The following is a 26,976-nucleotide window of genomic DNA, read 5'->3' as shown; positions in this document are numbered from 1 at the left end:
AGTAATTAGTAAAAGGGGATTGGACTGCTAAATGAATAATTTGTGACACGACGGAACTGTCTATAAAAATTATATGCTAGTTGTAAAGCAAACTGGTTCCTTTTGGAAGACGAGCTTGCTCTTTGTTGTCATGTGCACTCGTCAATAAAGAGCTTTTGTTCAGACTTTGCTGGTGTTGCCTGTCACTCTCGTGGTCAGACAATGAACCTTGCCATTATTGGGGCACCGGGGTCCCCAACAAAACCAACAGGACTCCACTGGCCATCACATACAGTCCCCAGCTAAAACCCCTCCAACGCATCATCAGGGATCTACAACCCATCCTGGACAATGATCCTACACTTTCACAGGCCTTGGGTGGCAGGCCAGTCCTCGCCCACAGGCAACCTGCCAACCTGAAACATATTCTCACCAGTAACTGCACACCGCACCATAGGAACTCTAGCTCAGGAACCAACCAATGCAACAAACCTCGATGCCAAATCTGCCCACATATCTGCACCAGCAACATCATCAGAGGACCTAACCAGATCAGCCATACCATCACTAGTTCATTCACCTGCACGTCCACCAGTGTAATATACGCCATCATATGCCAGCAATGCCCCTCTGCTATGTACATCGGCCAAACTGGGCAGTCTGTACGGAAAAGGATAAATGGACACAAATCAGATATTAGGAAAGGCAATATACAAAAACTTGCAGGGGAACACTTCAACCTCCCTGGCCACACAATAGCAGACCTTAAGGTGGCCACATTGCAGCAAAAAACACTTCAGGACCAGACTTCAAAGAGAAACTGCTGAGCTTCAGTTCATCTGCAAATTTGACACCATCAGCTCAGGATTAAACAAAGACTGTGAATGGCTTGCCAACTACAAAACCAGTTTCTCCTCCCTTGGTTTTCACACCTCAACTGCTAGAACAGGGCTTCATCCTCCCTGATTGAACTAACCTCGTTATCTCTAGCTTGCTTCTTGCTTGCATATATATAACTGCCCCTGGAAATTTCCACTATATGCATCCAAAGAAGTGGGTATTCACCCACGAAAGCTCATGCTCCAAAACGTCTGTTAGTCTATAAGGTGCCACAGGATTCTTTGCTGCTTTTACAGATCCAGACTAACACGGCTACCCCTCTGATACTTGACACCATTCATTCTGAAAGCCTGGGGAGGTGGAGTTGGCTGCTGGGAGATAGACCCCTGCGCCTGCCACTTGGCTTCCCAGGGATGGGTCCTTGCAGCCCAGCAGAAGCGGGGTTCTGGGAGGAAGGAAAAGCAGCAATGGTGAGGCTGAGTGGGCTCCTTTCTGGCTGAGATGGTGGGCTGTGGTGGGTCTGGGAGCTGCCTGTAAGCCATAAGTGGACGTAATGCAGTGAAAACCGCTGCTCCATTCTAGCTGACATGGGGGCACCATTAATGACTTGGGAGTGGGGGCAGGGTGCTGGCTGTGAGCAAATGGGATCCAAGAAGCCCCAGCCTGCCCCTCCAGGGGCTGAATCTTCTTCTCTCATGCCATGGGGAGCCCGGCCTCAAGCTTCCCAGCATGTGCTGCAGCTTGAGCATTAGGCCTTCCTGTGTGCATAACCTAACTACTGCCCAGTGTAATAAGGTATAAAGTTCAGATTGTGAAGTTATCTTTAATTTCCATGGTAACGTACGTTGATCTTTTATTCCTACCACTTATAATCCTTAAAACTCCATCTTTCTGTAGTTAATAAATCTGTTTTATGCTGTACTTAAACTGGTGTATTTTGCTTGAAGTTCTTGGGAAATCTCAGCTCCATTACAAGGCTGGTTCACGTACTATTCACAGTGAGGGAGGGGTGGACCCTGAGTAACAAACTCACACTGATCAGGCTTCTGATCAAGGCAAGATGGTATGATCCAGGGGCGCAAGGCTGCAGAGCTGGGGGGGCGACTCTCTATCATTAGTGTTATGAGTGGCTGGGAGAAGCATTCATGTAACGCAGTTGGCTGTGTCCCTACCTGTGGATGTCTGTGTAAGTGCAATATCTGCCAGAGATTCATATCTTGTCACAGCATCACAGTGTGAGAGGGAGCCCAGGCGGTGGGACACAGGGCTCAGGGGTCCCATCGTTCAGGTTCCATCCCATAGATCACACCACAGACTTTCAACAACCACAGTGGATGCTCACTGAGACAGAGAAAGAGATGCCAAAAAAGTGATTGCCAGTGCCTGCAGACATAGAATATCAAGGTTGAAAGGGACCTTGGGAGGTCATCTAGTCCAACCCTCTGCTCAAAGCAGGACCAATCCCCAGTCAGATCTTTATCCCAATACCCTAAATGGACCCCTCAAGGATTGAACTAACAACCCTAAATTTAGCAAACCAATGCTCAAACCACTGAGCTATCCCTCCCCCCATCAAGCTATCAGGAATTCTGCACACAGAGAGGATCCTGCTAGTGGAAGATGCCTTTGGAAAAGACCCTTCTGTCACCTGCTGTGGTCGTACAGTGCTCAGTGCTCTGCGTTGTGGCCTCCAGAGTCATGGATGCAAGTTGAGTTACGATGACCTTTTCCTTGTCTCCACGTTTCTTAGGTGCCTCCTTCCAACACTTGTCAGAAAAAATGACTGGTTTCTTTTACAAGCATTTGCATTGCAAGGCAGAGGCAGTCTTCTCTGTTTCCTCAAAAGATTGACCAAAAGGTTTAGGGAGTGGACAGATTTGGCAAGGCACCACTGGGTGCTGCATCTCTAACCTCCACTTTACCTGGCAAGTGCCTCTGGGACTTTTCTCCCAGCTGCTCCATTTTTCATCAGTGACAATCAAAAGGAAGACAACATGACATCTGTGTGTGGACATCCCCAGCGAATCACAAGGACATGTGGTGCAGGCTTTTGTGTTACAGCAATTGCAGTCACAGCAGCCTTTTCATCAACTCCAGGCTTGTGTTTTGATTCTTTCCAATGTTTCTCTCCAAAGAAGCCTTTTCCTTAGCAAGCAATGACTTGGATACCAAGGGAGGTCTCTTCTGTTTCCTAGAAAAACACAGGAAAATGTGAGCAGAGGAGACAAAACCCATAGAACAAGCCACCACTGGGAGTTGAACCCAGGATCTCCTGTTTACTAGACAGGTGCTTTAGCCAGCTAAGCCATAGCACCTGCCACAAGAAAATGTTTGCAACTGTTCCCTTTGATGGTCTAGGACAACACCTGCAAATTCCAAACTACAGACATTCCCCATTTCCCTCAAGACTTGCAAGGGAAGAACTGGCAGGTCAAGCCAGGATCTTCTGGTTACTAGGAAGACACTTCAGTCAGCTCTTCCCAAAGATCACTATCTAGAGACCTTTAAACAGCCTCTGTAGATGGTCACTGACAAAGAGATGCCAAAGTAGAGTTCTCCACTGCCTGCAGCTATCACACTACCAGGAGTTCTGTGCCCTGAGAGGCCCCTGCTGGTGGAAAAGGCTTTGGTAGAGACGCATCTGACACCAGCCTGTGCTCATATACTGTTTAGCACTTTGTGTTGTGACTTCAGCATCCACAGATGCCAGTTGAGTTGGGGGACATTTTTCCTGTCTCCACGTTTGTCTAGTGCCTTCTTTCAACACTTGTCACCAAAAACACCTGTTTCTTTTGCAGGCAATGTACAGCTAGGCAAAGGCAGTCTTCTCCATTTCCTCAGAAGATTACCAAGCTGTGGGGAGAGAAGACACATTCAGCCAAGCTGGATGCTGAATCTCCTCTTTATTCAGCAGATCTCTGTGAAGGACATAAATCTCCACCATGTAGAGGGCAAGAATGGGAGTTTATTACACACAGCACTGGCAGAGTGTCACCTTGCTTATTAGACTCAGAGACACTCTTAATTGATTACAATAGAATATATAGATTTTCCATGGATGGGGAAAGTGATGGGGTAGGGAGTTCCAAACTCTGGGATAGGTTTTGCAGCAAGACATGATAAGCACAGTAGCCAAAGGTTAACAGGTTACATAATGTCTCCACCCATGGTCTCAAGTTAGCAAGTTAACATTTCATGAATACTTTGATAAAATGTTATTAGTATAAAATATCTATGCTGAATTCTGATTTGAGGTCCATAGGAAAGGAGCAACTCCTGTGATTGTCCTCCAGGTACATTCCTAGGGGTTAAAGCAAAGAAACAGTGAAAGTATATGGCAATAAAGATTGTTTTCTGTGTTTCTTAAGGCAAGGCATTGGTCCCTGGGAAGGGAGGTGGAAGGATGCCATATCTTATACTGACATCTGCCAACTTTTCATAAACTCAAGGTTGGATCTCTGGGAAGAACGTCTCCCTACAGAAGAGACTTACACAAAAGGAACAGGGATTCTTTGTTCAGTCTGCAACTCTGAATAAGACACAGTTCTTTATTTCTTAGCTCCAACACCTGGCAATTTGCTGACCAAGCCTATCTTAGCAGGCAAGGCTTTCTGTTTACCCAGCTTTCTTTTAGCTGGTCACTATTTGCTAGGTTTCTTGTCCCTTCATTATACTCTGGACTTTGGGTCTGGAAAAGAGCTGGCACAATCCATAGACCAGGTTGTTATATAAAATGCACATGAATTTTAACCCTTCACATACAGTAACGGCAAAGTTCTTGGTTCAGGGTTGTAGCAGTGATGGAATAAAACTGCAGGTTCAAATCAAGTCTCTAGAGTCCATCCACAGCTGGGATGGGTCATTCAGTCGTTTGTACAGAGCTTCAGTTAGTAGCAAAGTCCCTTCAGAGGTATGAAGCAGGATTGGAGACGAGGCATCAGCCTTTTACAGTCTCTTGCTATGTGGTCTTTACTTTCTTTGTCCCAAGGACACTCTATCCAGCATGCGGCATAGAAAAACTTTTGAGTTTTGTCCACAGGCAGGTCCCTGCATACCTTGCTGAGCCACAAGGTGTATCTGCCTTCTCTCAATGGGTTGATTGTAGAGCTGATGGTCCTTAATGGGCCATCAAGCAGGCTAGGCAGAACTGACACCAACTTGTCTGGCTGGGGTGTTCCTCGGAAGCATAGCACAAGTTTGAATACAGACAGCATAGAGCCAATATTCATAACGTCAACTACAAAAATGATAGACATCTAGAAATAGCGTAATTATAATCAGCCAATCAGAACCTCTCCATAAACCCCTTACACAACAACCTTTCTATCATATTGGCTGCAAATATAGAACAGTGGTCACAATGGTGATCTATAAATTTACAGATTATGTCAATAACAGTACAGGAGGTGACACGGCATCAGTGAGACTGATATTGGAATACTGTCTCTAGTTTTGGTGTCCTCATTTGAAAAAGATACTGTGAAATTGGAGCTGGGGCAGCAAAAAGCCACCAAAATGTTCTGAGGGCTGGAGAAAAATGCCTTCTAGAGAGCTATTGAAAGAGCGCCACCTGTTTAGCTTATCAAAAGAAGATTGAAAGGTGACTTCACTGAAGTTTTCAAGTGCCTTAATGGAGAGAAAAGATTGGGTATTAAAGGGCTCTTGAATGGAGCAGAGAAAGACATAACAAGACCCAATGGTTGGAAGGTGAAAAGAGACAAATTCATGTTACAACTAAGCCCCAAATAGTCAACTGCGAAGATGATTCACCACAGGAACAAGCTACCAAGGAAAGTGGTGGATTCTCCATCCCCTGATGTCATTCAATGAAGATTAGATGCCTTTCCCTCAAAAGTAGCTATTGTGTCATGCAGGAGGCCTGTGATATGCAGGGGGGACAGATTAGATGCTCTTATGGTCTCTTCTGGCCATAAAGTCGACTAATTTCTGAAACATTGAGTGTAGCATTGGGAGCAGCATCTGATGTTTTCCTGTCTAGCCAGCTTGCTGCCTAGAACGAACGCTCCTCGAGTAGTATGATCCACAGGGAGTAGCTCAAACCTCCAAAGTGCCTGGCCAGGGGCAGGACATTAGCCCAGCAAGGGAGGGATGTGGTAGTGACATCACAAAGGCCTTTTGCAGGACCTCAGACTATTGGTCCAAGGTGATGGGGGGTGGTCACAGAGAGATGCTGACATCAGCAAGGCAGGACAGGGGCGAGGGGCCAGGGAAACCTCAGAGACCCCTGTGGCTTTGCTTCAGCAAGTCTCCTTCTCCTGGTCTCTCCTTGAGGCCTGACAGAGTATTCGGGTTCACAGACGTGAGCACCAGGAGGAACCTCTTTCAAGTTTTCTCCTTCCCTTTTAGTGATTTTACTAGAAAAGTGCCATCCCTGTTTAGAAGGTAAGAGCCTCCTCGAGGTTTGAAACCTGTTTAGTCTGATCTATCTGATGACAGGACACTTCCCTTCTCTGTACCTCAGGCTCCTCCCCATCTGTCCAATGGGAACAGGGACAATTCTCGCGCTTTGGCTGTCATGATGCTCGGTGAGATAAGGGGCGTTAAAGCCCTCTGTGAAGGAGAAAGGGGAGTGTCACGGTATTTTAGCTCCAAGGAATTCTAAAGTTTGCTATAAGGTCTAGTCTGCGGAAACAAGAAATGGTGGGGGCCAAACTTTTTAACCACTGCCTTTTTTGAAGCCCACTAAAGGATGTGAGTCCCTGTCGTTTAGGTACCCGGGGTTCTTTGCCCGCAGGAGAGAAGAGGTTCCTGCCTCTGTTTTTGTGGCCTAAACAAACCAGGTGTTGTGCCCCAGTTCTTGTCTGAGATTCCTGAAAAAGAACATCTTCCCATCCATGAACAAGACAGGACCTTTCTCTAAAAGGGGAACAAAGAGACCCCTGGGACTTACAGACTAGCTAGCCTCACTTCCATAGCTGGAGAGATCCTGCAATACATTCTTAAACACTCAGTTTGTCAGCAGCACCTACAGGATAATTTGGTTCTTAGGACTAGTGAGCATGGATTTGTCAAGAACAAATCATTCCAAACCGATCCTCTTTCCTTCTTTGGCAGGGTTCTGGGCCTGGTGGAGGTGGGTAAACAGTAGATGGGATCTAGCTTGGTGTTACTAAGACTTTTGACACAGTCCCGTAGGACATTCTCACAAGCAAACAAGGGAAATGCAGTCCAGCTGCAATCAGTGTAACGTGTGTGCAGAGCTGGTTGAAAGCCCAGACTCCAGGAGCCCTTCTCCATGTTTAGCTGTCCAACGGAGAGGGTGTACCTAGTGGGTCCGGCAGAGATCAGTCCGCAGTCCGGTACTATTCAACATTTTCATGAATGATTTGCAAAATGGAGTGGAAAGCATGCTTCTAAAATTTACAACTGACCTCAAGCACTTTGGAGTGCAGGATTGGAATTCAAAACGCCCTTAACAAATTGGAGACTTGGTCTTCTTGAGTCAAACTCCATAGCTGGGCCCCTCTCTCTAGATTGGGCTGAAGTGAAACCCCAGAGCCAAACACTCCTAATGGGCAGTGCGCTCCGACCTTGAATGGTCAGATGCTGCTTAGCACTGTCAGAGCAGCTTTTGCTGGGGGATTCTCCCAGCACTTTCCAATAGTGGGAAAGTATGAAATCCCCATTTGATGGCTGGGGAGAGAGCCCTAGAGGGGGGAGCAACTTACCCAAAGTCCCCCAGGAAAAGGAAAACAACCAGCAGTGGAACCAATAGGAAACCCAGCAATGGAACTCAGGAGTCCTGACTCCCAATCCCCTGGTCCAGTCATTGTAGCGGAGCACACTCCCTCTCAGAGGCAGGGGGAGTGGCCATGAGGGCCTGCTTGTAATTGCCAGCTGTGGGAGGGAGTGTGCAGCAGTGGTTAGTGAAGGGGCCTGGAAAGAAGGACTATGGGGTCCCATCCATACTTCTGACACTTGTTTTGACTCTGAGCCAGTAGTTTCCCCTCCCCAGGCCTGTTTCTCATCAGTAGGGTGGGGGTCGCAGTCCTGGGGTTTTGGGAGGCTCCAGGAAGGTGTGTAAAGTGCTAGGATGTCAGGATCCTGGAGGCGCTGTCACCCCCACACTAGGGAGGTGTTCTGCACCCCCTGCTGTTGGTCAAGTTTCTCCGTCCCTTGGCAATAAGATAGTCTAGATCCCCAACCAGGGTTATTCTATCTGTCACCCAAGATCCATAAACCTGGAAATCCTGGACGCCCCATCATCTCAGGCAATGGCAACCTGACAGCAGGATTGCCTGGCTATATAGACTTCCTCCTCAGACCCTATGCTACCAACACTCCCAGCTATCTTCAAGAGCCAGTGACTTCCTGAAGAAACTATAATCCATTGGTGACCCTGCAGAAAACACCATCCTGGCCACTATGGAGGTAGAAGCCCTCTACACAAACATTCCACACAAAGATGGACTACAAGCCATAAGGAACAGTATCCCCGATAATGTCACAGCAAACCGGGTGGCTGAACATTGTGACTTTGTCCTCACACACAACTATTTCACATTTGGGAACAATGTAAACCTTCAAGTCAGCAGCACTGCTATGGGTACTCGCATAGCCCCACAGGATGCCAACATTTTTATGGCTGGCTTAGAACAACGCTTCCTCAGCTCTGGTTCCCTAATGCCCCTACTCGACTTGTGCTAACTTATGACATCTTCATCATCTGGTCTCATGGAAAAGAAAACCCTTGAGGAATTCCACCGTGATTTCAACAATTTCCATCCCACCATCAGCCTCAGCCTGGACCAGTCCACACAACAGATTCACTTCCTGGACACTACAGTGCTAGTAAGCAATGGTCACATAAACACCACCCTATACTGGAAACCTACTGACCGCTATACTTACCTACATGCCTCCAGCTTTAACCGAGACCACACCACACCATCCATCGTCTACAGCCAAGCTCTAAAATATAACAGCATTTGCTCCAACCCCTCAGGCAGAGACAAACACCTACAAGATCTCTATCAAGCGTTCTTACAACTATAATACCCACCTGCTGAAGTGAAGAAATAGATTGACAGTGCCAGAAGAGTACCCAGAAGTCACCTACTACAGGACAGGCCCAACAAAGCAAGTTACAGAATGCCACTAACCATCACTTTCAGCCCCCAACTAAATCCTCTCCAGCACATCATCAAGGATCTACAACCTATCCTGAAGGATGATCTCTCACTATCACAGATCTTGGGAGACAGGACAGTCCTTGCTTACAGACAGCCCCCCAACCTGAAGCAAATACTTACCAGCAACCACACAACACAAACACTAACCCAGGAACCTATCCTTGCAACAAAGCTCATTGTCAACTCTGTCCACGTATCTATTCAGGGAACACCATCATAGAACCTAATCACATCAGCCACACTATCAGAGGCTCATTCACCTGCACATCTCCAAATGTTATATATACCATCATGTGCCAGCAATGCCCCTCTGCCATGTACATTGGCCAAACCAGACAGTCTCTACATAAAAGAATAAATGGACACAAATCAAACATGAAGAATTATAACATTCAAAAACCTGTCGGAGAACACTTCAGTTTCCCTGGTCACTCATTTACAGACCTAAAAGACGCAGTATTACAACAAAAAACCTTCAAAAACAGGCTCCCACGAGAGACTGCTGAATTGGAATTAATTTGCAAACTGGACACCATGAAATTAGGCTTGAATAAAGACTGGGAGTTGATGGGTCATTACGCAAAGTAAAACTATTTCCCCCTGTTTATTTGTCCCCCTACTGTTACTCACACCTTCCTGAAAACTGTTGGAAATGGGCCATCCTCATTATCACTACACAAGATTTTTTCTCCTGCTGATAATAGCTCACCTTAACTGATCACTCTTGTTATACTGTGTATGGCAATACCCATTTTTTCATGTTCTCTGTGTGTGTGTGTGTGTGTGTATATATATATATATCTATATATATATATCTATCCTCCTACTGTATTTTCTACTGCATGCATCTGATGAAGTGGGTTTTATCTCAGGAGAGCTTACACTCAAATAAATTTGTTAGTCACTAAGGTTCCACAAGTACTCCTGTTCCTTTTGCATATAAATTAATGGAGATTAAGTCGATGAATGGCTATTAGCTAGGATGTTTAAGGAATGGTATCCCCAGCCTCTGTTTGTCAGAGGGTGGAGATGGATGGCAGGAGAGAGATCACTTGATCATTGCCTGTTAGGTTCACTCCCTCTGGGGCACCTGGCATTGGTTGCTTTTGGCAGACAGGATACTGGGCTGGATGGACTTTTGGTCTGACCCAATATGGCCACCCTTATGTTCTTATGAAGAGAGGGGCAAAGCCCTCTCACAGAGTTTCTGTAGTGTAGTGGTTATCACATTCGCGTTACACGCGAAAGGTCCCTGGTTCAAAACCAGGCAGAAACATGAGGGCTTAATTTTCCCAGCTCCTACTTGCCTGTCCCTGCTGTTGTAGGAGCAGCAGTGATTTCTGTGCTCAAAAGGTCTGTTATACTTCCCCTCCCTCCCACTTTTGTCTCCTCTCCCTCTCTGAATGCCTGTGAAGTGGCTTTCCCCCTCCCGCTCCCTCCTGGAATGCTTGTGGGATGAAGGGGCTGGTTGAAGAGCAGAAGAGCTCCCAGGTAGACAAGGTGTCTGGGACTCTAATCAGGCAGCACTCACACCCCCAGAGCATGGACACTGCCCAAGGTGCAGTGTGACCAACCAGATGCAGCCAAGTCATCTCTAGTCGCAGGCCATGAGGCGCAGGCCCTTAAAAGGGGAAGGGGCCCTGTGCTCAGGAGTCACTCACAAGCTTGTACCTCCAGTGAATGCCCTTCGCCCAGACCTCCTGGCCAGTGGTTCGCCACGTTGCATTTCATTGTGCCTCAGGAAGACTTACCTTCATCACACCATCCATCACTGCGCTGTGGGACACTTACGTTGCAGAGTCCTGACATCTCCAGTGCCGAACCAGTCCTGGGAGCGTGAGTATGTGAGTGTGACACCCCATCCCCCTTCTTCTGAACTTAGCTATCTATCAATATAATAAATGTGCTGCTTTCTGCCAAACTCTGGTGGGTCATTAGTCCTCCCTACACTTACTAGTTGGCCCAATTTCAGGTAAAACCTGCAGTAACCCCAACCTCTGCATGACAGAGGGTGGTGAATGAGCTGAGAAAAAGCCTTAGCATCAGCAGGGGAAAGCTAGAAGATCTGGGCCAGTCACCTTTTGAAGCCTTGTGGCTTGGTCTCCTTTTCCCTGGGAGGTTGGCCTATGGCGGCCAGCTCTTCCTGCTGACCTCCTCTGCCTGATTTTCCAAAGGAGGAAGTGAGGCAGGAATGGGGCAAAAGAGGAAAGTCGAACTGAGGAAGGCAGGGCAGAAGCTAAGCGCCTCAGTGCGGCTAAGTGGGGTTAGTAGAGCACCACCATTTGTTCTGCAAAGCCTGGGGTGGCACGGTTGGCTGGTGGGAGGCAGAATCCTGTGCCTGCCTCTTGGCTTCCCAGGGGTGGCTACTTGCAGCCCAGGAGAGGAAGGATGGTTCTGGGTGAAAGGAAAACAAGAAAAGCTCTGGGAGGAGATTTGGGTGTGGGGTGTGGGCTCTGTGCTGGGGGAGGGGGTTGGGGTGCAGGAGGGGTGGCACTTACCCCGCGCACTGCATCTCCCAAAGTGACCGATACACACAACCCTGCGGCAGCAGCTCCTAGGTGGGCGGGGCCAGGGAGGGTCTCCATGTGCCGCTGCCTGCAGGCGCTGCCCCCAGAGCTCCCATTGGCTGCAGTTCCTGGCCAATGGGAGCTGTGGAGTTGGTACTCGGGGCAGAGGCAGCACATGGAGACACTCCCCCTGCCCCAAGGGATGCTGGGACATGCCGGCCTCTTCTGGGAGTGTCACGGAGGGACGGAGGCAGAGTGGGCAGGGACCCACCTCAGTGCTGCTGGTACATCTCTACACACCCATGGGGAGAGGGGAGCAGAGGGCCTCCATGCACTGCCTGGGGTAGGCGCAGTGCACAGAGCTGCCTCCCCTCCAGGGTCTCTTACAGGAGTGGGTTGGTGGGGTCTTTTGGCCTGCAAGGTGCAGCAGGCCGGACTAGATAATCACACTGGTCCCTTCTGACCTTAAACGCTCTGAGTCTAAAAGGGAGAGGGAAGTAAAGGGAATTTTTTTAAGAAATAAACCAAACATTGTAATACCAGGATGACTCCAACAGCTCATTGTATAGTCCCGCCCCTTTCTTCCTCCACTGGGTGTTTAATGACCTGCTAGGATTTGGGACACTGATTTTCTCATTCCATCACTAAACTGATACAATGTGACTGAAATTAAACCAATTCCCAGAGGAGAAAACCTCACATCACTGCATTGGCTGGGAATTGAACCCAGGTCAAGTGCTTGGAAGAGAGCTATGCTCACCACTATACCACCAATACATCTAGCAAAAGTTCTTCTCCTACATGCCACTTATGCTTGTCAAATGAGGCTAGACCAGCACTGAGGAGATTTTCTGCCTGATAAAAAATACTGGATTCTCATCACTAAAAAAGGAACACCTCCATCTTCACTTGGGTTTGAACCATCAGCCTTTCAATTAGCCACCAAAGTTGTTAATCATAGGCTATGTCTACACTACAGGATTATTCCAATTTTACAGATACTAGTTTTTGGAAACAGATTGTATAAAGTTGAGGACACAGGCCCACACTAAGCACATTAATTCGGCGGTGTGCGTCCATGTACCAAGGCTAGCATCAATTTCCAGAGCGTTGCACTGTGGGTAACTGTCCCATAGTTCCCGCAGTCTCCCCTGCCCATTGGAATTCTGGGTTGAGATCTCAATGCCTGATGGGGCAAAAACAGTGTCATGAGTGAGTCTTGGTAAATGTCATCACTCAATCCTCCCTCCATGAAAACAACGGCAGACAATCATTTTGCGCCCTTTTCCCTGGATTGCCCGGGCAGACGCCATAGCACAGCAACCATGGAGCCCGTTCAGCCTTTTTTCACTGTTACTGTATGTCTTTATGGTGCTGACAGACGTGGTACTGCAGTGCTACACAGCAGCATCCCCTTGCTTTTTGCAAGTTAGCAAAGATGGTTACCAGCCCTACTGTACCGTCTGCTGCTTTGCAAGTTGACAATGACAGTTTCCAGTTATACTGTACCATCTGCTGCTGTCATGGGTGCTCCTGGCTGGCCTCGGTGGGGTCGGCCACGGGCTTACAGACAAAAATAGGAATGACTCCCCAGGTCATTCTCTTCTTTAAGTTTTGTCTAATGGAGAGTCAGTTCTGCCTAGACTATCAGGCAAGCCTACTAAAGAACCAGAGGGGAAAACGGCCGCTCCGGGTCAGAGCCCTAGAGATCCCGCAGAAATGATGAGCTGCATGCCATTCTAGGGGGTGCCTCTGCAACAACCCTACCCATTGCTTCCCTCCTCCCCTACCCCTCCTGGGCTACCATGGCAGTTATCCTCTCATTTGTGTGATGAAGTAATAAAGAATGCAGGAATTTGAAACAACACTGACATTATTGCTTCTGCAAGCAGGGATCAAAGGGGGGAGGGGAGCGCAGCCTCCAGCTGCTATGATATTCCAGGCAGGACTGAATCTCCATTAGACAAAGCTTAAAGAAGAGAATGAACCTGGGAGTCATTCCCATTTTTGTCCAGGCACCCCCGGCCGACCTCACCGAGGCCAGTCAGGAGCACTCACGGGACGACGATGATGGATACCTGTCCTACTGCACTGCCTGCCGTCTGCAAGGGAAGGGAAGGGGATGCTGCTGTGTAGTGCTGCAGCACCACATCTGCCAGCAGCATCCAGTAGACATACAGTGACATTGAAAAAAGGTGAGAGAGGATTTTTTTCCCTTTGCTTTCATGGGGGCAGGAGGCGGGGGGAACGACATATACTCTGAACAGCCCGCGACAATGTTTTTGACCCTTCAGGCTTTGGGAACTCAGCCAAGAATTCAAATGGTTTTTGGAGAGTGCGGGAACTGTGGGATAGCTACAATCCTCAGTCGCCCCTCCCTCCATGAGCATCCATTTCATTCTTTGACTTTCTGGTACGCTTGTCTCAGTTCCTTAAGTTTCAGCACTGCGTTGAGTCCCGATTGTGGCCTCTGTCCATCGTAGCCTTGGAGATTTTTTCAAATGTTTTGGTATTTCGTCTTTTGGAACGGAGTTCTGATAAAACAGATTCATCTCCCCATACAGAGATCAGCTTCAGTTTTTCCCGAACGGTCCATGCTGGAGCTCTTTTTTGATTCTGGGACTGCATAGTCACCTGTGCTGATCAGCACTCCACACTGGGCAAACAGGAAATGAAATTCAAAAGTTCACGGAGCTTTTCCTATCTACCTGGCCAGTGCATCTGAGTTCAGATTGCTGTCCAGAGCAGTCACAATGGTGCACTGTGGGATAGTGCCCAGAGACCAATACCATCAAATTACAGCCACACTAACCGTAATCTGACATGGCAATACTGATTTCAGCACTACTCGTCATCAAGGAGGAGTACAGATACCGGTATTAAGAGCCCTTTATATCAATATAAAGGGCTTCGTTATGTGGATGGATGCAGGGTTAATGTGATTTAATGCTGCTAAATTGGACATAAACTTGTAGTGTTGACCAGGCCAGAGAGAGCAGCAGGTTTCCCCTATTGTTTCCTGCTTTTGTTTCCTTGACTAGTTTCTCCTCTGCACCAACTTGCTGTATTTGTTTGTGAGTCTGACTAGCTCAGTTGGTAAAACATCAGACTTTTAATTTGAGGGTTCAAGTCCCTGGTCAGGTAATAAACTACTCATTATATCTTAAAAATCTGTCTTTCTGGAGTCGTCTTTGATGTTTTTTTCTCTTCAGGATTTTGCCTTTTCTAAGAAGGGCCTTTGTGTGTGGGGGATTGAAGGGGCAACTTCCTGACAGCCCCTCTGTCCTTGCAGGCTGGAGGAATAAAGGCCTCTGGGCATATAGCATGTTCCTCCCCTGCACGCACACACACAAAATATCCCTATGGAATTAGAATCACCTGCTGCCTTCCCCTGTTCTGCTGGATCCCCAAATGAGGATACTCTTCAGCCTAAACCCATGTCCCCTCTTTGCCCAGTGCCCCTCAGTCCCAACCCTCAGTCCCTCCTATGCTCACTGCTCCTCACACCCAACCAGAGCCTGCTCCTCTTCACCCTTCTCCGCTGTCCCAACCCACAGCCCCCTCCTATTCCCAGTGCCCCTCAATCTCAACCCACAGCTCCCTCCTTCCCCCCAGCAGCAGGTGCTTCAGACCCCCTCAGGAAGATTTTCTTGCAAGGTTTCGTGTATGAGTCTTCATGTGGATTTTACAGTATGTTGGAAATATGTTGGGTTGCTTGCCAAAATGATCACTTTTGGCTGGTGTTGGATTCCCAGTCTCCTTGTTATTGGGACAGGAGAAATAAAGGGTTGTTGTCCTTGTTATGTGAATCGAGGGCAGCAGAACTGTGCTTGGCAGACCCCGATGGAGGGACTCACCCTCAATTCAATAGCACTTGCTAGGCAGGGGACATTGGTTCCAAAGCCAAGTGGGCTGGGGCCTGAGTCCTCATGCTAAAATTTATGTGTTAGACTAACTTTAGGACAGGGTGGCTGTGGAGGGGTGAGTGAGTCCCTAGACAACATAGTGAGTACGGTGCCTTCTTATTTTCCCCCTTTTCCACCCAGGATGGCAGATGAACTCTACAGAGGCACCTCTGGGCTTGCACTGACCGAGGACAACAGCTGTGAGTGGGGTGCAGAGAGGAGATGGCTCATGTTAAATGACTTTTGGTTGCTGGACTTACGAACCTTAGGGAGAAGGACACTGCCCAGCTTATTTGTGGGTGGGTCTTTTCCTCATAGTTTAGGTTTATGTGTTGGGGCTGCTGACATGACTTCTGCTAACCCTGGGCTTGCATTGCAATGTAGACGTACCCTGAGAGTGCAGCTATACTGAGATAAAATCCCTGTGGCCTGGCTGGCCTGGATGAGCTGATTTGGGCTCCTGGGACTCAGGTTGTGAGTCTAAAAATTGCAGTGTAGACATTTGGGCTCAGACTGGAGCCCAGGCTCAGAGACCCTCACCCCTTGTGGGGTCTCAGAGGCTGGGCTCAAGCCCAAGTGTTTACACTGTAATTTTATTACCCTGCAGCATGAGCCCCACAAGCCTGAATCAGCTGACCCAGGGTTTGAGAATAGTGACTTGGGTGTGCTAATGGCAATGTGGACATAATGCTAGGCTATGTCCACACTGCAATGAAACATCCAGGGCTGCCCCATGCCAGCTCCGGCTCCTGGGGCTTGGGCCGTGGGGTGGTAAATTTGCAGTGTAGACATCTCAGCTCAGGCTCAATACCGGGGTCTGGGACCCCACAAGGTTGGGAGGGAGTTTAGCAAGCAAAAAAGGTAAAATGGCAGTGGAGTATTACCGTGGACTCAGAGGCATTTCTCCATTGTTCTGTCTGCTTTGGGGCAGGGACAATAACACGTCCTGCTGCTTTTGTTGTTTCAAAGGGCGGTTTAGGATTTTCATTCTCAGACACTGGGCACAAAGCAGGACTCAACCCTCAATGCAAATTAAATGAGCTGCCCACAGATTCTGGCAGCCACAATGAGCATTTGGTGCGAGAGCTCAGACCTGCCCCTGTCTCAGAGGGAGGGGGTCATCTGCGAGGGGACTGGACCACTGTCCTATCAGCTCTTATCTCCCAAACTTTCAGTAACTCTATTATCAGTGGCTCTGAGCATAATTTAAACCATAAGAAAAACCACACTGGGCTAGGCCGAAGGCCCATCTAGCTCTGAATCTTGTCTTCTGACAGTAGCCAATACCATGTACCCCAAAAGCCACTCCCCTAGTGACCTGAACCCAGGATCTCCTGCTTACAAGGCAAGTGCTTTAGCCAGCTAAGCCATGGTGCCTGCATGTGGCTAAAACACACTGTCTGACCACACCTGACTCTCTGCCATCTCCACCAGGACCTGACAAGCTTTGCTTGTGTTTGGATTCTGCAAAGCGGAGAAGCAGATGAGGTTTTCCTTCAAGCTGTGTGTGTGTGTGTGTAAATCTTTGGCCAGGTCTGCACTACAAAATTATTTCAGCAGAATTATATTGCTCAGGTCTGTGAAAAACTCACAACTCCCCTTCGGTCAGCAACTTGTGGCTGGTGTACACACTGCAATGCCACATCTGGTGACAAAACTGCCCTGTTTTGGTGACAAAATAAAACCACTTCAATGAGAGGCCTAGAGCTTTTTGCAGCAAACTTAAAGGGACAGAGTGCCAGTGTAGATGCTGCCGTTCATTATATAACCATAACTGACCTCCTCCAGTATCCCATAATGCCCGCCGTGAACTCGCCTGCCCTGCATTCTGCTACAGAGCCATGGGGCCCTCTCCTTTCATAGCTCTAGGAAGTTCGGACAGCTAAGCCTGCTGCTCTGCTCCGGCAGCCAGGAGCAAATCTCTGCCGTGGATGCTGCTCTCTCCCGCCCTGCAAACACAGAGCAGGTGGCAGGAGCTTCCTTACAGTGGGGGCGGCGGGGCATTGGCATCTGAACTGTGACAACCCCATGATACCCCTTCCTTCGAGGAGGCTCTTACCTTCTAAACAGGGACGCCTGTTTTCTAGTAAAATCACTAAAAGGAAAGGAGAAAACTCGAAAGAGGTTCCTCCTGGCGCTCACGTCCGTGAACTCAAATACTCTCTCAGTCCTCAAAGAGAGACCTGGAGAAGGAGACTTGCTGAAGCAAAGCCCCAAGGGTCTCTGAGGTTTCCCTGCCCCTCACCCCTGTCCTGCCTGGCTGATGTCAGCATCTCTCTGTGAGGTCACCATCTCCCCACCACCTTGGACCAATAGTCTGAGGTCCTGCAAAAGGCCTTTGTGATGTCACTGTCACACCCCTCCCTTGCTATGCCAATGTCCTGCCCCTGGCCAGGCACTTTGGAGGTTTGAGCTACTCCCTGTGGATCACCCCATCCAAGGAGTGTTAGTTCTAGGCAGCAAGCCGGCTAGACAGGAAAACATCAGACGCTGCTCCCAATGCTACACTCAGTTTTTCAGAAATTAGTCAACTTTATGGCCGGAAGAGACCATTAGAGCATCTAATCTGACCCCCTGCATATCACAGGCCTCCTGTATGACACAAGAGCTACTTCGGGGGCAAAAACATTCCAGAAAGGCATCGAGTCTTCATTAAATGACATCAGGAGATGGCGAATCCACCACTTTCCTTGGTAGCTTGTTCCTGTGGTGAATCATCCTCACTGCTGAATTTTTGCACCCTATTTGTAATATGAATTTCTCTTTTCACTTTTTGGTCTTGTTATGCCTTTCTCTGCTCGATTAAAGAGCCCTTTAATACCCAGTCTTTTCTCTCCCTGAAGGCACTTCAACACTTCAGTGAAGTCACCTTTCAATCTTCTTTTGATAAGCTAAACAGGTCGAGCTCTTTCACTACTCACTAGAAGGCATTTTTCTCCAGCCCTCAGAACATTTGGTGGCTCTTTGCTGCCCCAGCAGAGCAGTTTGCAGGGACCACTGGAGTGGTTCATGGAATGGCTGGTGGAGTGGAGCGGCTCAGACTCCCTGCTTGCAAGAGGGGAAGTATTGCCTCCTAGAGGCACCCAGGGGGGTGATGTGTAATTGTCCCAGGTCACTGGGTGGGGGCTCGAGCCAGTTTTGTATTGTTTTATTGAAGCAGAACTCCCAGATACTGAACCCAGCCCTTGTTTCTGCCAACTCAGAGGGGCAGAAGAGTTACAGGAATTTAGCACACAACCCTCCCTGTTCCCATGGGGAGATTCTAGGGAAGGGGGAGTCATTCCTCACCTGTGTTCCCAGAAGAACTGCTAGGACTCCTTCCTGCCAGCTACTCACTCCTGGATTCACCCTCAGCCCCTGGGATCTTTCTGCTCCAAAGGCTCCAGAGTCCTGGGGTCGGGAGGGCGTCACTGCACAGTCTGAAACACAAGGGAGGTTTCTGGAATTGAAGGAAGGAGCAGAAAATGGAGAGGAAAGAACAGAGAGAAAACGCCTCATCTCTCTCCCCTCCCCTTCCCAGAAAGAAATGTTACCAAGGACCAGCGTTAGGGGAAATGGTGCCCTGGGTAAAACTTAGACTTTGGCACTTCCCCATCACCCCTGGACGATCCCCCTCTCCCTTTACCCCCTAGCTCCTGCACTCCCAAACCTTGCGCCTCCTTCACCCCAAATCCTGCTGCCTCCTGTGCCCTAAACCCTACACTGTGTCCCCTTTGCCCTTAACTCCCACACTCCCCTCCTGTGCCACCAGCCACTGCCCCCTCTTGCACCCCTTTCACCCCTAACCCCTGCACCACCTCCTGTGCCACCAGCCACTGCCATCTCCTGCACCCCCTTCACCCCTAACCCCCGCACCCCTTCCTGTGCCACCAGCCACTGTTCCCTCCTGCACCCCCTTCACCCCTAACCCCTGCACCCCTTCCTGTGCCACCAGCCACTGCCCCTCTCCTGCACCCCCTTCACCCCAACCCCTGCACCCCCTTCCTGTGCCACCAGCCACTGCCCCTCTCCCGCATCCCCTTCACCCCTAACCCCTGCACCCCCTCCTGTGCCACCAGCCAATGACCTTCTGCTGCACCCCTTTCACCCCTAACCCCTGCACCCCATCCTGTGCTCCCAGCCACTGCCCTTCCCCTGCACCCCCTACTGTGCCCCCAACCTCTGCCCCTCTCCTGCACACCCTTCGCCCCTAAACCCTGCACTCCCTCCTGTGCCCCCAACCCATGCCCCTCTCCCGCACCCCCTTCACCCCTAACCCCTGCACCCCCTCCTGTGCCACCAGCCAATGACCTTCTCCTGCACCCCTTTCACCCCTAACCCCTGCACCCCATCCTGTGCTCCCAGCCACTGCCCTTCCCCTGCACCCCCTACTGTGCCCCCAACCTCTGCCCTCTCCTCCACACCCTTCGCCCCTAAACCCTGCACTCCCTCCTGTGCCCCCAACCCATGCCCCTATCCTGCACCCCCTTCACCCCTAACCCCTGTGCCCCCTCCTGTGCCCCCAGCCACTGCCCCTCTCCTGAACCCACATGCGGACAGTGACCTGTGTGCATGGAGCAGCTAGCATTGCTCCTCCCTGGGATGCTGCTCCTCTGGGTACCCCTAGGGGCTGTGGGGGCAGGGAGGGGGAGAAGTGACATCATCTGAGCTCCCTGCATCCAGGTCACTTTCCTCAGCTGGGCTGCATAAGGGGAGGGCAGAGAGCAGCAGCTTCTGATGCTCCCCTCACAGCACAGCCCAGGTGCGGAAAGTGACCAGGACACATGGAGCACATAGTATTGCTCCTCACTCCCCCCCAACCCTCTATGGCCCCATGGAGGAGCATTGGGGCAGGGGAGAACAGTGAGCACCTTTGCACTGCCACACGGTGCCCTTTGACCCCCTGGAGACTTGGGTGACTATTGGGGGGCCCCGCCCCTAGTGCCGGCCAGTCTCCCCAGCACGAAGACACAGGGAGAATGGCCCCACACTCTCTCTTTTTTCTTTTCTAATACATTTTAGCTTAGTTAATAAGAATTGGCTATAGCATGTATTTTGGGTAAGATCTAAGTTATAATTTAACCTGGTTATGTGGCTGATCCTTTCGGATCGGAAGAACCTTTTCTTTTATATGATGAAGTAAGATTTTCAGGAATCATCATCACATCTGACACGTGTGTCTGGACGGAGGCCTGAGGCTGGGTACTTTAAGGGAACTGCGTGGGTTAAACTTCTAAGAAACCAGTGAGGTACTACAGAAGCTGTTCTGTGCTGGCTTGGTAAATCTAAGTATTGAAATCACCAGCAGCGTTTGGGATTTGTCTGCCCTGTTTTGTTTGCAGTTCACCCTGATTGAGTGACTTCAGCTGGCTCCCACGGGCAGCACCGTCACACCTACATCCAGGCTGTAGGGGTCCGAGGGATCCTAGGGGCCTTGGGGTGCACAGATACCTATGTCCAGGCCGTAGGGGTCCCTGGGGGATTAGAGAGTTTTGGGGGGGGACACAGATACCAATCTCCAGGCTTTAAGGGTCCCAAGGGGGCATAGGAGGTTTGTGGGGGGCACATATTCCTACATCCAGGCTGTAGTTGTACCAGGGGGGCTTAGGGAGTTAGTGGGGGGCATAGATACCTATGTCCAGGCTGGAGGCATCCTGGGAGTCTTAGGGGATTTGTGGGGGCCCAAGATACCTATGTCCAGGCTATAGGGGCACCAGGGGGATTTAGGGGTTTGGGTAGGCACAGATACGTATGTCCAGGCTGTATTGATCCCAGGGGGGATTAGAGGTTTCATGAGGGGCACAGATATCTACGTCCAGATTGTAGATGTCCGGGGGGGGGCATTAGTGGAGTTGTGGGGGTACAAATACCTACATCCAGGCTGTAGGGTTCCTGGGAGGTTAAGGGGTTTCTGAGGGGCGCATATACCTACGTGCACACTGGAGTGTTCTGGGGGGCTTATGGAGTCTATATGGGGTACAGATACCAATGTCCTGGCTGTATAGGTCCCTGGGGGCTTAGGTGTTTGGTGGGGGGCACAGATACCTATGTCCAGGCTGCAGGGTCCTGGAGGGGCTTAGGGTCTGTCACGGAGTGTGGGGGAGTCCAGCCTTGCACCTCTCTTCCTGGGACACACAGTGACTGTCAGCCAGCCATTAAAACAGAAGGTTTATTGGACAGCAGGAGTGAAGGATACAGCAGAGATTGGAGGCACAAGCAGGATCCCGCAATCGAGTCCTTCTGGGGGTTGAGGAAACTTAGTTCCCAGTATGGGATTCCCTGAATTCCAACCACCCAGACCAAAACCGAAACTGAACTAACCCAGCAACCTCCAGCCGGCCCCTTCCTGCGTCCAGCTTCCCGGGCAAAGGTGCTGACCCCCTCCCCCCTGCCTAGCTCAGGTTACAGGCTGAGCATGTGTCCGGTCCTAAAGTCACCCCCTGCTCTCCCATCCCCCACACAGACAGTCCCTACTCCATCACAGTAATGCCCAGAGCATTTCCCGCATGGAGCAACAGTGACACCGTGTGGCCACGCGGGGTAATGCCCAGAGCATTAGCTGCATGGAGCAACAGTGACAGCATGTGGCCACGCAGGGTAATGCACAAAGCATCACGCCTATGTAGAGGTTGTAGAGATCCCTGGGGGGCTTAGGGGTCGTGGGGGGCACAGGTAGCTACGCCTAGGCTGGAGACGTTCTGGTGGGGATTAGGGGCTTCACGAGGGACACAAATATCTATGTCTGGGCTGGAGAGGTCCCTGGATGGCTTAGGGGGTTGTGGTGAACACAGATACAGACGTCCAGGCTGTAATGGTCCCTGAGGATTTAGGGAGTTGGTGAGGGGCACAGAAACCTACGTATGGTCTGGAGGGGTTCCTGGGGTACTTAAGGGGTTGTAGTTGTGCAGATACCTACGTCCCAGTTGGAGGGGGACCTGGGGAGCTTAGAGGGTTTGTGTGGCATGCACATACCTACAGCCAGGCTGGTGGGGGCCCTATGTGTCTTAGGACATTTGTGGCGGGCAGAGATAACTAAGTCCAGGCTGGAGAGGTCCTGGGGAGGGCTTAGGAGGTTCCTGGAGGTCACAATTATCTACATCCAGGCTGGAGGTGTTCTGGGGGTATTAGGGAGTTGTGGAGGGGCACAGATACCTATTTCGAGGCTGTAGGGGTCCCAGAGTTGCTTTGGGGCATTTGGGGGTACAGATACCTACGTCCATGCTTTAGGGGTTGCTGGGAGGATCAGTGGGTTCGTGAGGGTGCACAGATACCTACGTCCAGGCTATAGGGATCTTGGGGGGGGCTTAGGGTTTTGTGGGAGGCACAGATACCTTCATCCAGGCAAGAGGGGTCCTGGGGGCCTTAAGGGGTTCGTGTTGGGCACAGATACCTGCGTCTAGGCTGGAGAGGTTCCGGGGGGCTTAGGGGGGTTGTGGGGGCACAGATACCTATGTCCATGCTGGAGGGGTCCTGTCATGGCTTAGGGGATTCATGGGGTCAGAGATACCTACGTCTAGGCTGGAGGGGTCCCGTGGGGGATTAGGTGCGTTGGGGTGGAACAGATACCTATGTCCCGATTGTAGGGGGCCCTGAGTAGCTTAGGTGGTTTGTGGGGGTCGCAGATACAAACATCCATGCTGTAGGGGTCCCGAGGGTCTTTGAGGGGCTCTGGGCGTCACAGATACCTACCTACAGGCTGGAGGGGTCCTGTGGGTCTTAGGGGGTTTGTGGGGCGTACAGACGCCTACATCTGGGCTTGTGGGTACCCTGGGGGGCTTAGAGGTTTGTGGGGAGCACAGATACCTTTATCCAGACTACATAGGTCCCAGTGGGATTGGGGGCTGTGGGGGTCACAGATACCTATGTAAGCCGAAGTAGGATGAACTCTACCCTGACATCTGGTGGTGAATTATGGTGAGTATGGAAAAGAATTTCAGGGGCTGATTGTGTTTGCATAGACACACCCACCCTGCCTGACACGGCCACATCAGCCTGGGATGGTTGCTTTGGCAGCTGTGGTATCCCCAGTTTATTTTTTGTTGGGGCGTGAGATATGGAGTGTTGTCACCCTGAGTGTGTGGATGAGGAACTGTGAAACTGCTTTGAGACAGGGATTCTCACCATCAATTGAGTGGCACTCGCTAGACAAGGGAGTGGGCTCCTTGGATGACCCAGAAACACTCATTACACTTTTTTTTTTTTTTTGTCTCTTAACAGTTGAATAGGAGCGATGATTTTCTTAAGAATTGAAGTTCCAGGTTCCTGACCTGAAATTGCTAAAAAGCTGTGCCAGGTAGGGGAGAAGTCTGATGATATATTGTGGAGCAGAATAACTGATGTAGAGAAGTAGTTTGTGGGATGGTTGCAGTGACCTATGGAGTGAGGTGAGCAGAACACTTTTTGGGGACAGCTGGAGCAGATCACAGGTCGGCTGGAGGAGCAGAGCAGCTGGTGGACTGAGGTGGGCAGTTTGTGGGGAAGGCAGAAGCAGAATCCCATGGAGAGGCGGGACAGTCGGCAGTGGACCATTAAAGTGCCCCTTTCTACCCAGGCTAGCAGGGGGAAAAGCCCTGCAGATAGACTCTTCAACTCTGGGGCTGCGGGACTGTGGATGATTTTGGGGTTGCTGGACTCTTGAAACATTTGAGGTATTGGACTTTGGAGTTCTGGGGTGATTTGGGGATTGCTGGACTCATGAGCCCAGGGAAAAGGACACGGCCTAGTTGAGGTGTTTTCCCAATTTAATGCTATGTTGTCTATCTCATGTTATTAAACATTTTCTGCTACACCCAGACTCTGTGCTTGCGAGAGGGGAAGTATTGTCTCTTTGAGGCACCTAGGGGTGCGTATGTAAAATTTTCCCATGTCACTGGGTGAGGGCTCGAGCTGGTTTGCATTATGTTGTAGGGAAGGGATCCCTATGTATTGAACCCAGTCCTTACTGCTATCAATTCAGTCTGGCAGAAGGGTTCCACCTACATCCAGGCTGTAGGGCTCCCTGGGGGGCTCAGGGGTTTGGTGGGGGGCACAGATACCTACGTCCAGGCTACAGGGGTCCTGGAGGAGCTGAGGGGGTGTCACAGAGTGTGGTGGAATCCGGCCCTGCACCCCTTTTCCTGGGACACACAGTGACTCAGCCAGCCAGTAAAACAGAACTTTTTTTGGCCAACAGGAACAAAAGATACAGCAGAGCTTTTGGGCACAACCAGGGCCCCTCAATCGAGTCCTTCTGGGGGTTCAGGAAGCTTAGTTCCCAGTTTGGGATTCCCTGAATTCCAGCTACCCAGCTCCAAACCAAAACTGAACTAACTCCATCCAGCTGGCCCCTTCCTGTGTCCAGCTTCCTGGGCAAAGGTGCTGACCCCCTCCCCACTGCCTAGCTCGAGTTACAGGCTTAGGTCCTGTCCCTCACCTAAAGTCACCCCCTGCTCTCCCATCCCCCGCACAGACAGTCCCTACTCCATCACAGTAATGCCCAGAGCATTTCCCGCATGGAGCAACAGTGACACCGTGTGGCCATGCGGGTAATGCACAGAGCATCACACCTACGTAGAGGCTGTAGAGATCCCTGGGGGCTTAGGGGTCATGGGAGGTACAGATAGCTACGTCCAGGCTGGACGCATTCCGGGGGGCTTAAGGGGGTTCGTAGCATCACAGATACCTACGTCCAGGCTGTAGGAGTCTCAGGGTCGCTGTGGGGGTACAGATACCTATATCAAGGCTGGAGGGGTCCTGTGGGGTGTAGGGGGTTTGTGGGGGTCACAGATACCTAGGTCCAGGCTGTCGGTGTCCTGGGGAGATTAGGCGGTTCACTGGGGGCTCAGATACATCCAGGCTGGATGTGTCCCGAGGAGCGTAGGGGGTTTGTGGGTTGCTGAAACACCTGTGTCCAGGCTGTAGGGATCCCTGGGAGCTTAGGAGGTTCGTGGGAGTCACAGATAGGTACGTCCAGGTTGAAGAGGTCGCTGGGGAGTTTTGGGGCATTGTGGGAGCACAGATACCTATGTCCAGGCTGTAGGGGTTCCTGGGGCGTTAGGGGGTTTCTGGGGGCCACAGATACCTACATGCAGACTGGAGGGGTCCTGGAGGGCTTAGGAGATTTATCAGGGGCACAGATACCAACGTCCTGGCTGTAAAGGACCCTGGGGAGCTTTACGGGTTTGTGGGGGGCACAGATACATACGTCCAGGCTGTAGGTGTTCCCGTGGCGATTAGGTGTTTATGGGGGGCACGGATACCAACGTCCTGGCTGTAGATGTTCCTGGGGCGCATAGATCGGCTGTGGTCGCACTTAACCCTACATCCAGACTGTCAGGGTCCCGTGGGGGATTAGGGGGTTCGTGGGGAGCTCAGATACCTATGTCCAGGTTGGAGATGTCCTGAGAAGGATTAGGGAGTTTCTGGGGTGCACAAATACCTATCTCCAGGCTGTAGGGGTCCCTGTTGGCCTTAAGGGTTTGTGGAGGGCAGAGATAACTATCTCCAATCTTTAGGGGTCGCTGGGGAGGCTTATATGGTTTGTGGGGGGGGCAAATACCTACATCCAGGCTGGAGAGGTCCCTGGGGGGCTTATAGGGTTCGTGGGTGGCACAGATACCTATGTCCAGGCTAGAGGGGTGGCTGGGGGGGTTGTGGGAGCACAGATACCTAACTTCAGGCTATAGGGGTCCCAGGGGTGCTTAGGGGTTGGAGCGGGCACAGATACCTACGTCCAGGCTGTAGAGGTCCCGAGGGGATTGAGGGTTCTGGGGGGCAGAAATACCTACGTCCAAACTGGAGGTCTCCCTGGGGGTTTAGTGCATTTGTGGGGGTCACAGATACCTACGTCCAGGCTGTAGGGGTCCTGGGGGGCCTTAGAGGATCATGAGGGGGCACAGATACATAACTTCAGGCTATAGGGGTCCCAGGGGTGCTTAGGAGGTGGGAGGAACAGATACCTATGTCCAGCCTGTAGGGGTCCTTTGGGGGGCTTAGGGGGTTGTGGGGGTAAAGCTACCTACATCCTGGCTGAAGGAGTCCTCAGGGGGTTCGTGTGGGTCAGAGATACCTACGTCCAGGCTGTAGGGGTCTTGGGGGGCTTAGGGGGTTTCTGGAGGTCACAGATACCTCCGTGCAGACTAGACAGGTCCCGGGGGGATTAGGAGGTTTATGGAGTGCACAGATGATAACTTCCAGGCTGTACAGGTCCCTGGGGGGCTTAGGGGGTTGTGGGGGGCACAGATATCTATATCAAGGCTGGAGGGGTCGCTGGAGGGCTTAGCGGTTCATGGGGGCACAGATACCTACGTCCAGCTGAGCTTTTCCTTGGGGGCAGCCTGAGCGCAGCTGCCATCAGCTGTTTGCTGGGCAGGCTCTGCTGAACTGCTCCCCTCTCCCTGCTCCTGCGGGGGCTGAGTGAGTCCCCCCACCAACAACCGCAGGGGTCGGAGTGGGCGGGGGGTGTGGGTCCAGCAGCAGCACAGCCCGCCCTGCTCCCTGGGGCTTCCCCCCAACTCTCAGGCTGATGACTCTGCCCTGGCATCTGTGTGAACCACTGCTCCCTGCCTGCCAGGTTCGGCTCTGGCCACAGCAACATCGGGTGCCCCAGGGAGCCCAGCTAGGCTGGGGCTGGGG

The 26,976-nt window shown here is 50.9% G+C and overlaps 2 non-coding genes across 2 annotated transcripts; one reads left to right on the top strand and one right to left on the bottom strand.

The window, feature by feature from the left end:
* Positions 1 to 3,060: 3,060 nt before the first annotated feature.
* Positions 3,061 to 3,134, bottom strand: TRNAT-AGU (transfer RNA threonine (anticodon AGU)). The gene has a single exon. It is a non-coding gene; the product is annotated as a tRNA-Thr (tRNA).
* A 7,041-nt stretch (positions 3,135 to 10,175) lies between these two features.
* Positions 10,176 to 10,248, top strand: TRNAV-UAC (transfer RNA valine (anticodon UAC)). The gene has a single exon. It is a non-coding gene; the product is annotated as a tRNA-Val (tRNA).
* The last annotated feature ends 16,728 nt before the right edge of the window (positions 10,249 to 26,976 follow it).

The sequence above is a fragment of the Gopherus flavomarginatus genome, chromosome 23 (genome assembly GCF_025201925.1).
Source record: "Gopherus flavomarginatus isolate rGopFla2 chromosome 23, rGopFla2.mat.asm, whole genome shotgun sequence".
NCBI lineage: Eukaryota > Metazoa > Chordata > Testudines > Testudinidae > Gopherus > Gopherus flavomarginatus.
Note: the sequence above shows the minus strand (reverse complement) of the source record. Positions and strands in the feature narration are given on the sequence as shown.